The sequence below is a fragment of the Protopterus annectens genome, chromosome 3.part0 (assembly GCF_019279795.1).
Source record: "Protopterus annectens isolate FY-2018-M chromosome 3.part0, PAN1.0, whole genome shotgun sequence".
Lineage (NCBI taxonomy): Eukaryota > Metazoa > Chordata > Ceratodontiformes > Protopteridae > Protopterus > Protopterus annectens.
This window is the reverse complement of record NC_056731.1, coordinates 571,108,470-571,121,842: the sequence shown is the minus strand read 5'-3', so window position 1 is coordinate 571,121,842 and position 13,373 is coordinate 571,108,470.

The following is a 13,373-nucleotide window of genomic DNA, read 5'->3' as shown; positions in this document are numbered from 1 at the left end:
TATTAAATTGTTACTTTACATTACCTGTGTTTGTCACAGCTGATTGCGTTACCATTTGTATAGGTTCCTGCTGCTGCTAGCCCAGCTTGATACTGTCACTGATGACAGCTTCAACTTAGTTTTTTTTTTAAGTGTAGTTTTTGTTTGTGTTTTTATTTTCTTTTTTTTTTTCTTTTTCTCTCTCTCTCTGCCTCCAGACGGTGCAATGAAAGTATTGCATGCATGGACTGGCAGTACAGGATGCTTTTGTAGGTATCTGCATATGTCCATGTGATGGCCTCTGCACCAATTGTTAGCCAGCATTTTCTGATTGCATGCAGCCAGTTGTGTACTGATTGCAGTTCTCACTGTGATTTCAGGACAGTGCTATAAAAGGGTATGTGAGATAGACTACAGGACCTGTCATTCAGAGTGACTAAGGCACTTTTAAGCAGTTGTAACCGGGTTAGTGCTGGTTTGCGTGGAGCTCACACATGCGCACTGGCATTCAGCACTGAGCAAACCCATTTACAACTGCTTACAAGTGCTTACTCGTGCACACACCCGCGCTATTTTCTTTGAAAGAAATGAAAATGGGGAGACAGGAAAGTAGTGAAAAAGGGGTCACAAAGAGGGTAAGACAGTAGGGAAACAAGCTTGGGTTTTGCAGGAGGGATGTAGGTAAGGCCCATAGCTGCCCATTTCTTCATCAGCAACAACTGTGCATATGTTTGTAATTTGGTGTGACATTTGAAACCTTCCACCCCTGAGAGAGGTGTAAGGACAACAATAATACTTGTTGTACAGCCAATTGTAATTGACAGTTTCCATGTCCAGCAGACATGTGTGCAAAATGGGCAGCTATGTATGGGGCATAATTTTTTTGTGGGTACAGAGTGCCCTTTTTTTTTTTCAGGTGAGAGTGGTATGTCAGGTAAAGGAAGTCGGTATAGCTGGGGAGGTAGGTTGGGTAGGTCAGCAGACAAGACAAACAAGACGCATACAGGGGCGGTGTATGACATGTGTGGGGGGGTTACACAATTGATGGGGACGGATGTTTGGATATCCAGAGCCCATGAGCCCACAGATGGTAACAGTGGAACTGATAAACCCACCCATGGGCAGTTGCCACTGTACCTTCACTGCCCAGGATGGGGCTGTGCTGGGGGCTGTGTAGGCCGGGCAACAGGCGTGCCCGTTAGTTGTGCCACCTGTGCCTCAAGCTGGCGTAGGGGCCCAAGAACAGCTTCCTGGATCTCCCTACGCATCACAGTCCGGACGCTACAGAGGGTGAGTGGTGGTTCTCCTCCAGCCACACTTGCAGAGGGGGGAAGAGCCCCATCCCCTGCAGTGCTTCCACCCGCAGGTGGCACAGGGCCACCGGAGGAGGGTCCGGACTGGGCACTACTGCCAGGTGCACTCGCCAGCTGAGGTGGGAGAGGTGGGTCAGCTGGAACCCGCCTTCTCTGCCATCCTATGTTTTGCATTATGTCATGACAGTTTGGGTAAGTAACATACAATACCATTCACAATTAGTTGTAACAGCATGCATTAGTATTCCCATTAACCAAACACCCAGATATTCACACCATTGAACAGCGAGCATAACACATGCATAATTTGAACAGCAATACACAGTCCAACAACATGCAGGATTGATTGATGGCAACAGGCCATCAGGTTTGGATGTATGAACAGGGCAGATGCATCAACGTACATGCAAATATGTATGGCCCAACAGGACAAATGCCCAGGGGTGTTAATTGTGATTGCACATACCAATTTCACGTGGAATGGATTATATGTGGTTATAGGGTAGGGTGAAGAAAATATAATTAACACCTTCAAATACCAATACATATGCTGTACATTTCTAATCGCTGCAGATATATACACACTACAGTTCTACCTACAGTTTCCTACTTCAAGTTAGTGATAGGAATGTTACTGCTACATCAATATACATTTTCATTTTTATTCATACACGTTCATATCTGGCTCTGTTCAGCTACATCATCCTGCTACATTTGCTTTATATAGCTATAGACAACTGTGGATGTTTGGTATTTCAGACAATCAAACTATCTGCATATTGCAGACTGAGAGCAACATATCCAGATTTTGGGATACACATTCCAGCTGCAGGAACATTTTGAACACATTTCGCAGTTTGGTTCTGCTTGTCACATTCATTTTAATATGGAATGACTGCCGTATACTTTATTCAGGAGTTATTACTACTTTATTGGTGGATTCATAACTCTTTCTCACACTCTCTCACTTGTTTTATTTTTACAATTCAGGATGGTACTTACTTCTAGGCTTTATTGACATGTTTTACCTGTAGTTATTACAATCCTTTCCAACATTCTCACTTCTGTCATGTTTCAGTATTTCAACAGGAATATATTTCACACATGTGATTTTCTCATCTTCTGCAGCTGTACTTTTCAGCCTGCTGCAGGTTGTTTACTATTATATTACAGGTGGGGCATCTTTATTTCAGACTTTATTTCAGACATTTTCATTTTTCTGTTAGGATTACAGACTGCAGCACACTTTTGTAATCGAGCAATACTTGCAAACACTCTTACACTGTTACTTGCATATTTTATTACTTAGTGACTACACTGCACTCTTTTGCTAACTGTCATACTTTTATATTTTTTTACAGTTACAGGGAGAGGATTACTGACCTGCCTGGTGGCGCAACCGCACCAGCCTATCACCATAGGCTCTGCAGTTCGCAGAACAGACATCTGCAGCTGTAATATAAATAAAGTAATATTGGAATACACATCTCCATAATATCAGCTAGGTTAATTTCTTACATACATAATTAGATGTAACTTACTCAGTAGTGGGGCTTTGGGCATTTGCCGGGCCTCCTGGATCCAAAGGTTCAGTTGGTCCTGCTTACGTCTCTTCAGGTCCACATGGTGGTGACGGACCTGCTCACCAGTCCTTGGAATCCCTGTGGCACTGGTGAGATCATGAGCCAACCGGTCCCACGCCTCATCCCTATATGCTCCCCACAGGACCTGGCTCTGCATGAGTTGGGCCTCATGATTGTGGACAAGGAGCCAGACCATATATCTGGACTCCTCAATGCCCCACTTCTGTGCTCGGAAGCAACTACCCTCACCTACTCCTGACATTCTGGCTGCAAGTTAGTTCTACAATCGGTTATGCTGTGTATTCCCACCTATGGGGCTTATATATGCCATTTTTCCCGCACTTAGCTGTGATTGGCCATTTTGGAATTGTATCAGCTTCACAAAACCTGCTTTGTCATGCTCCTCTTTCTATTCATTCCTATATATTTGCTATTACTGCATTTCTAAGTACAGCTGTCATGTCTTAGTGGTTCAGTACCTTGACTATGGTGCATGGTATCCTGTGTTTGAACCTGGCCACTGCTTTTTATATTTTATGACTGTCTAGACAGGCTAGGGGGTGTGTCTGTGTAAAGGCAGTTTTGTTACAGCTTGCTCAACGTTGCCCGTCGGTTAGCTTGTTGGTGCGGTGCACAGCTCCGCGCAAATGGGGTACACTGGTTTACGCTTCATTTGGCTGTCAGCACGCATATTACGCTCAGCTCAGCTAGGGGCACACAGTTTCAGCATGTTAAACCACGGCTCACCTACGGGCACTCATTTTGCACCTGTTGAACCACTGCTCACCTACGGGCACTCATTTTGCACCTGTTAAACCACTGCTCACCTTCGGGCACTCATTTTACACCTGTTCAACCACTGCTCACCTATGGGCAGATGCACTCACCTTGTTAAACTTTAGCTCAGCTATAGGCACATCTGGCATTTGTTATTATTTTGTTATCTCACATTTCTTCAAAATAAATGGCCTATTTCATTACATTTTACATAAAATATAGTTTTATATGTGTACATATATGTCAGGGACTTGTTTCGTGCTTATTTCACTAAAAATAAAAATTGATGTTGTGGGGGCTTGAACCATGACTGCCTGCTTTTCAGCCAACATCTCTACTGTTACGCTATTGTTTTTTTGGCTTACTTTGTATATTTAGTTCTTATATGCTTTTCCACTTACTGCTAACTGTGGTAAGCTACGGGCATGCCCGGGCAAATGAGCGCACTCACGGGCAAACATCTTTACAATTTAAAATAAATATAACATGTTCATTTATATAATTTTATGTTCATAGTCTGTGCGGGCATGTGTTGTGTTTATTCACATTTCCATGTACTCTGTCATGGGGGTTTACTTTAGGCATATTTACTCTTCTGGGGGCATGTCTGCTTGCAGGGTTCGGCCTACGGACACGCCCCCTACTGTCTTCCATGGACCGTGTAAGCCTTAGGTGTGATTCAGTATGCCCTCATGCATATGCATGACATGCTGACGTCACACGGTTTAACTGCAGCCTCCGTGTAAGCCTTGTAACTCTTACACGGAGGCTTCATGAATCCTGCCCTATAATACAGATTTGTTGTATTCTGGACTTTAGAATAGTTGCTGTGTTGCCCATTTACTTAGTTGGATAGAAGTAAGCTTCTTTGTTCACCAGTGGGAGTGGGGAGCTTTGAGCAGCCTATCTGTCCCTGGAGGAGTGACCGCCACACAAGATCTTGTTGTTTATTGGCTGTTTAGGGCTATTTCCTAGCTCTTTTAAGTCCCCTGTATAAAACCCGCTTTGCACAGTTTTTGCACTTGTTTCCGACTCAGCAAGCTCCTTGTGGTCCTGCAGAGTGGTGCTAGCAGCAGAGAGACAAAAAAGAGTGACTGCTACCAGATTTTAAGTACCTTTTTCTGCCTTTACCTTTGCAACTGTCTATTCTCTCCGAAAAGCGAGTAATAACTGCTATTTTGCTAGATTTATGCTTGTTTTTGCATTTTATTCAATACCTGCACTTTTAAGTTTGTTTTGTTGTTGATTTAACTGTTGAGGCTGCTCACGCAAGTGCGCTAGCCTGCGTAAAGTTTTTTCTATGCATTTTAGTGTTGCCTGTTGAAAAAAAAGAAAAAAACAAAAAAAATCCTTGTTTTCCTGCCTTTCCTGAGCTAGAATAGTCCCTAATACAGATTTACTGTATTCTGCACTTTAGAATAGTTCCTGTGTTGCCCATTTCCTTACTTGGATAGAAGGAAGCTTCTATGTTCACCAGTGGGAGTGGGGAGCTTTGAGCAGCCTATCTGTCCCTGGAGGAGTGACCTCAGCACAAGATCATGTTGTTTATTGTCCGTTTTGGGCTATTTCCTAGCTGCTTTAAGTCCCCTGTATAAAAACCCGCTTTGGCGCAGTTGTTGTGCTTGTTTCCGACTCAGCAAGCTCCTCGTGGTCCTTCAGAGTATTGCTAGCAGCAGAGAGTTGAAAAAGAGTGACTACTACTAGATTTTAAGTACCTTTTTCTGCCTTTACCTTTGCAACTGTCTATTCTTGCCGAAAAGCGAGTAATAACTGCTAATTTGCTAGATTTAAGCTTGTTTTTGCATTTTATTCAATACCTGCCCTTTTAAGTTTGTTTCGTTGTTGATTTAACTGTTGAGGCTGCTCACTCAAACCGCTAGCCTGTGTAAAGTTTTTTCTGTGCATTTTAGTGTTGCCTGTTGAAAAAAAAAAAAAACAAAAAAATCCTTGTTTTTCTGCCTTTCCTGAGATTGAATAGTCCCTAATACAGATTTACTGTATTCTGGACTTTAGAATAGTTCCTGTGTTGCCCATTTCCTTACTTGGATAGAAGGAAGCTTCTTTGTTCATCAGTGGAGTGGGGAGCTTTGAGCAGCCTATCTGTCCCTGGAGGAGTGACCTCAGCACAAGATCTTGTTGTTTATTGGCCATTTTGGGCTATTTCCTAGCTCTTTCAAGTCCCCTGTATAAAAACCCGCTTTGGTGCGTTTTTGCACTTGTTTCCGACTCAGCAAGCTTCTCGTGGTCCTGCAGAGTGGTGCTAGAAGCAGAGAGATGAAAAAGAGTGACTGCTACCAGATTTTAAGTACCTTTTTCTGCCTTTACCTTTGTGACTGTCTATTCTCGCCAAAAAGCGAGTAATAACTCCTATTTTGCTAGATTTAAGCTTGTTTTTGCATTTTATTCAATACCTGCACTGTTAAGTTTGTTTTGTTGTTGATTTAACTGTTGAGGCTGCTCACTCAAGTGCGCTAGCCTGTGTAAAGTTTTTTCTGTGCATTTTTGTGATGCCTGTTGAAAAAAAAAAGAAAAAAAAATATCCTTGTTTTCCCACCTTTCCTGAGCTAGAAAAGTCCCTAATACACATTTGCTGTATTCTGGACTTTAGAATAGTTCCTGTGTTGCCCATTTCCTTACTTGGATAGAAGGAAGCTTCTTTGTTCACCAGTGGGAGTGGGGAGCTTTGAGCAGCCAATCTGTCCCTGGAGGATTGACTTCAGCACAAAATCTTATTGTTTATTGTCCGTTTTGGGCTGTTTCCTAGCTCTTTCAAGTTCCCTGTGTAAAAACCCGCTTTGGCATGGTTTTTGCACTTGTTTCTGACTCAGCAAGCTCCTTGTGGTCCTGCAGAGTGGTGCTAGCAGCAGAGAGACGCAAAAGAGGGAACTGCTACTAGATTTTATATACCTTTTTTTGCCTTTACCTTTACGACTATCTATTCTCACTGAAAAGCTAGTAATAACTGCTATTTTGCTAGATTTAAGCTTGTTTTTGCATTTTATTCAATACCTGCACTTTTAAGTTTATTTTGTTGTTGATTTAACTGTTGAGGCTGCTCACTCAAGTGCGCTAGCCTGTGTAAAGTTTTTTCTGTGAATTTTTCTGTTGCCTTTTGAAAAAAAAGAAAAAAAAACAAAAAAAAAATCCTTGTTTTCCTGCCTTTCCTGAGCTAGAATAGTCCCTAATACTGATTTGCTGTATTCATAGGTTCATAGGTTCATAGGTTCATAGGTAGATACTAGGCTATCTGCCCTAGGGCATTTATAAGCCTAGCCGGAGTGTATTTGGCTTCCACCTCCCTATTTGATTAGCCTACTGTGCCTCTGTAAAGTAGGTCACAGAATGTACCCTTTTAAGATTAGTTTATTGTGCCTCTGTCTATCAAGGACACAGGAGAAATCCCAGGGTTGAATTTGCGATTTCCCATCCACGCGTCCAAATTTTGCTTGAAGAGGGTCAGCTAGGGGCTATGTCTAACATGAATTGGGATTCTATTCCAGAGTGAGGGGAGCCTCTGGGAAATGAATCTGTCCCTCCAGCATCTTCTATTTATTTTTGTGCTGAAGTTTAGGTCCCTGGAGCATGTAGCTCTAATGGACTTGGATTTTTTGAGGTGGAGCATGTCCATTAATTCTGGGTTTGACATGGCTTTGTACGTCAGGCATAGATCGCCTCTGAGTAGGCGGTAAGCAACTGAGTAGAGCTGGAGTTTCTTAAGTCGAGCTGCATAGGACATCTGTTTGTAGCCCATGATCCTCTTGTTGAGGTACTTTTGGGGTATCTCCAGTTGCTGCAGGTGTCGGGTAAGGTACATCCCAAAAGGGGCATTGTATTCAATTATGGGCCTGATGAGTGACGAGTAGAGGGGGACAATGACCTCTCTTGATCTAGATGCGAACCCTTTCGTGATAAAGTGGGCTATATAGAAGGTCTTTCTAACCCCTTTGGCAACGTGATTATCAAAGGAGAGATTACTATCTACGTTGGCCCCCAAATCTCTAATTATTTCTTCCGTACTTAATGGATTACCACCTATGTGGTAATTTGTGGGCACCTTGTTTTTCCCAAAGGGGATGCCTATGCACTTTTTGGCATTTAGCTTGAGGCCATGGCTCTGGCACCAAGCATCCGTCTCTGTAAGACCCTTTTGGACGATGCTTGTGTCAGCTGGAGATTCATTTATGGCCCCCAGTTTGCAGTCATCTGTGAACTTTGTCAGCCATAATCCCCCCGTGTTAGCCTGAACCTCAGGGAAGTATATACCGAACAAGAGAGGTCCCAGAACTGAGCCCTGTGGGATGCCACTTGTAACTGGTTTGGATTCAGACATGGCACCTGCAATTCTGACCATGTGGGTTCTATCTCTGAGCCAGTTTGCAACCCATCTTGTGATATAGGGGTTGATATTTAAGCTGGTAAGCTTATTTATGATGCCTGAGTGGGGCATTGTGTCAAAGGCTTTTGTGAGGTCCAGGTAGGCTGTGTGGACTACCTTGCCCTCATCTATGGCTTTGGTAACTGTTTCAAAGAAATCAACTAGGTTTAAGAGGCAAGATCTGCCCTTAACAAAGCCGAATTGGGTAGAATCCAGTGTCTGGAGGCTCCCAATGTCTTTGTTTATGAGTCCCATGATAATACGCTCCATAGCTTTACAGACCAGACTAGTCAGACTTATGGGGCGATAGTTTCCGGAGTCCGTTGTGGCACCACCTTTGTGGATTGGGACCACTGTAGCTGTACGCCATTCTTTGGGTACATATCCTGTAGTAAGGCTAAGCTTGAGAAGTGACTTAATGTGAGGGTTCAGTTCTTCTTGGAGCTCATGTCAGACACAGCCTGGGACACCGTCCGGTCCCATAGATGCTGTGTTTTTTGCTTTGGAGAGGGCAGCTTTCACCTGTGCATCTGTGATGTCAGGGAGGTTACATTCAGTTGGGATAAGTGTTTGCTCCTTTGGGGCGGAAGGGGGGAGAAGTTTGCGCTGAATCTGTCTGCCAGGATGTTGGCTATGTCTGTAGGTTTGGTATATTTTGTACCGTTATGCAACAATTCAGAGCATATCTGGGAGTTTCCGCCCATTTTCCTGACATAACTAAAGAAGGCCTTGTGATTATCTTTAGTGTCTAGGGCAATTTTTCTTTTGAAACTGGCCTTTGATGATTTTATGAGGGATCGAAGTTTCTTGCTAATACTGATCAGAGATGCCTTCCCTTTTTGGGATTTTGCTCTGTCATGTAGTAGGTTCCTCCTTCTGTTGTATAGCTTATTTATGGCTCGGGTCCACCAGACCAGTCTCCTGTTTTTGGAGGAGTGAGTCTTGGTTTTATTTGGGATAGCACGATCCATGCATTCCTGCAGGTGCTCATAGTATGCATTTGTAAAGGATTCTGTGGATTGGGCTGTATTATGCTCTGCTAAACCAGAAAGTATTATGCTCTGGCCCAGGGGCTTTGAAGGATTCCACCTCAGTCTTGAGAACTGCAAAGTTGGCTTTTGAGAAATTCTTTACAGTGATTTCCTTGGCAGGGGGTGGGGATGGGATATGGATGTCCAGGGAAGTTTGTTTATGGTCTGATCTTACCAATGAGGGGTTTACCTCTGGTGTGGAACATAGAGTCCTCATGTTGGTGATGACCAGGTCCAATATGTTGTTCCCTGTTGTGGGAGTGGTGACCAGTTGTTCCATTGTGTTAGAGTTTATAAATTCAAGGAACCGTTGGGCAAGGTTGTTTGGGCTTGAGTAGTTTTCCCAGTCAATGTTTGGGTAGTTGAAATCACCCAATAACATAGTGTTTGGAGAGACCTTCATATTCTCCAGTGTTCTCAGGAATGCCAAGTGGGGCTCCTGTAATAGGGAGGGTGTTCTGTAGCAGGCTGCAAACTGAAAGGCAGTTTTGCCCGCTGTTAGTTGCACATGGATGGTTTCTGATGCTTCGTGCAGTGTCACTAACCTGGAGGTGTAGGTATCTTTGATGAATATAGATACTCCCCCTCCTTTTGTGCTTCGGTCTGAGGTTTGGGGCCGAAACGCATGGTATGAGTTGGTAGTGATGGGGTGCTCTCAGGAGCCTTGAACCAGGTTTCTGTTACTGCACAGACATCGATTTTCTCTATACTGAGGAGAGTCTCGAGTGCGTGCATCTTGAGGTTTAGACTTCTGGCATTGAGTAGCATTACCTTTAGTTTTTTTATCTTTGGGTTGTCTATGGAGGTGGGTTTGTCCTTTGAGCCTTGCCTAAAAATATACGAAAGCCTAAGGGTGACAGGTGCAAGCCGTCCCTAGCGAAGCAACATGGCTTGTCGAGCATGTCATCCCAGGCTGACAGACACTGGATCCCCTTTGAATGACACCAATACTTTAGCCAATTGTTGAAACTGATCATTTTGTCTTTATACTGTGGCATCCTTCCAACAAAATCTAATACATGTGACAGTTACACAGCCAAACTGGAGGCAGAGCTCTCTCAACCCAAGACTGGCACAGTAAGTCAGTAGGAAAACCACCTACACCACAAATCCAGTCTAACACAGACCTATTGCATCTGCATACACAACATATAAACACACAAAAACATACTCAGAGGCTCTAAATAAAAATCTGCCTAAACAGCAAAGACCTCCTAAGCAGATAACCAATCAACTGCCACCCCACAACAATACCCACATATCACATAGTCCACAAATACAGTGTGCCACACAGTCCCAGCCCATAAGGCTAAACAACATACCAAATACACTTGTAATAGGTGACTCTATAGTCAGACACACTGACGTCCCACTCACCAGGCTGAACAAGGAGAAGGTCACTGTAAGCTGTCTGTCGGGTGCCAGGATCTGCCACATAACACACGCATTCAGGTCACTCCAAAGCAAGTACAAGTATGACTCCGTCATTGTCCATGCTGGTGTGAATGACCTGAGACGTACCTCCGTGGACTACATGAAAAGAGACATAAAGGAGCTCTCTGATCATGCAGCCCAGGCTGGTATGACCCTGACCTTGAGTAGCATCTTACCCTCACCAAGAATGATGCCACAGTATAAAGAAAAAATGTCAAATTTTAACAATTGGTTAAAATATTGGTGTCACTCAAAGGGGATCCAATGTCTGTCAGCCTGGGATGACATGCTCGATAAGCCACACTGCTTCACTAGGGACAGCTTGCACCTGTCACCCCTGGGCTTTCGAATACTGGCTAAGGCTCTTGCCATCCCCATAGTGCCTTTTTTAGGCAAGGCTCAAAAGACAAACCCACCTCCACAGACAATACAGAGAAAAAGAAACTAAGCATAATGCTACTCAACGCCAGAAATCTAAACCTCAAAATGCACACACTCAAGACTCTCCTCAGTATGGAGAACATCGATGTCTGTGCAGTAACGGAGACCTGGTTCAAGGCTCCAGAAAGAACCCCAGCACTACCAGGTTATACTTCGTACCATGCTTTCCGGCCACAAAACTCGGACTGAAACACAAAAGGAGGGGGAGTATCCATATACAACAAAAATACCCACACCTCCAGGTTAGTAGCACTGCACGAAGCAATGGAAACCATCCACGTGCAACTAACAGTGGGCAAAACTGCTTTTCAGTTTATAGCCTGCTACAGACCACCCTCCCAAACTCAGGAACCCTACTCAGCCTTCCTGAAAACACTGGAGAACATGAAAGTCTCTTCAAACACCATCATACTGGGTGACTTCAACTACCCAAACATTGACTGGGTAAACTACTCAAACTCACACACCCTTGCCGAAAGGTTCCTAGTATTTATAAACTCAAATGCTATGGAACAACTGGTCAATACCCCACAAGAGGGGAAAACATATTGGATCTGGTCATCACAAACATAGGGACTCTATGTTCCACACCAGAGGTATACCCCTCACTGGTAAGGTCAGACCACAAATTAATCTCACTGGACATCCATATCCCGTCCACACCCCCAGCCAAGGTAACCACAGTGAAGAACTTCTCAAAAGCAAACTTCACACTTCTCAAAACTGAGGTGAAAACCTTCAAAGCCCCTGGGCCAGTGGAAAACACGGCTCAAACCGCAGAATCCTTCGCAAACGCATTCTATGGACACCTACAGGAATGCATGGATCGTGCCATCCCAAATAAAACCAAGACTCACTCCTCCAAAGGCAGGAGACCTGTCTGGTGGACCCAGGCCATAAATAAGCTGTACAACAAAAGGAGGAAGCTACTACATGATAGAGCAAGATCAGTACTAGCAAGATGCTACGATCCCTCATATAATCACCTAAGGCCAGCTTCAAAAGAAAAATTGCACAAGATACTAAGGACAACCACAAGGCATTCTTTAGTTATGTCAGGAACCTGGGCGGCAACTCCCAGATATGCTCCGAGTTAGTGCAAAATGACAAAAAATAAACTGAACCAACAGACATTGCCAACATCCTGGCAGACAGATTCAGTGCAAATTTCTCCCCCCCCCATCCCCCCCAAAAGAGCAAATCTCTATCTCAACAGATGTAACCTCCCAGACATCACAGATGATCAGGTGAGAGCTGCCCTCTCCAAAGCAAAAAACACAGCATCAATGGGACCAGATGGTGTCCTGGGATGCATCTTACACGAGCTACAAGATGAGCTAAACCCTCACCTTAAGTCCATGTTCAACCTCAGCCTTACCACAGGATATGTACCCAAGGAATGGCATACAGCAATGGTGGTCCTGCACAACAAGGGAGGTGCCACAATGGACCCAGGACACTATCGCCCTATAAGCCTGACTAGCCTGATCTGCAAAGCTATGGAGCATATCTTCATGGAACTCATAAACAATGATAGCAGAAACCTTCAGACACTGGATCCTACCCAGTTCGGTTTTGTTAAAGGCAGGTCTTGCCTCTTGAACCTGGTCGACTTCTTTGAAACCGTTACCAGGGCCATAGATGAAGGGAAAGTGGTCCACACAGCCTACCTGGACTTCGCAAAAGCCTTCGACACAATACCCCACTCAGGTATCATAAATAAGCTTACTAGCTTAAATATCAACCCCTATGTCACAAGATGGGTTGCAAACTGGCTCAGGGATAGAACCCACATGGTCAGAATTGCTGGTGCCTTGTCAGACTCTAAAAAAGTTACAAGTGGTGTTCCACAAGGCTCAGTCCTGGGCCCTCTCTTGTTTGGAATTTACTTCTCTGAGGTACAGGCAAACACAAGAGGACTATGGCTGACAAAGCTTGCAGATGACTGCAAACTAGGTGCCATAATAAACTCCCCGGCTGACACAAGCATACTCCAAAAGGGTCTCACAGAAACAGATAACTGGTGCCAGAGTCATGGCCTAAAGCTAAATGCAAAAAAATGCATAGTCATCCCCTTTGGGAAAAACAAGTGCCCACAGACTACCATATAGGAGGTAACACACTAAGTACGGAGGAAGTAATTAGGGACTTGTGGACCCAAGTAGATAGTAATCTCTCCTTTGACAATCACGTTGCCAAAGTGGTCAGAAAGACCTTCTATATAGCCCACCTTATCATGAAAGGTTTCACATCTAGATCAAGAGCGGTCTTTGTGCCACTCTATTCATCACTCATCAGGCCCATAATTGAATACAATGCCCCATTTGGGATGTACCTCACCCGGCACCTGCAGCAACTGGAAAGACCCCAAAAGTACCTCACCAAGAGGATAATGGGACTCAAACAGATGCCCTATGCAATTAGGCTAAAGAAACTACTG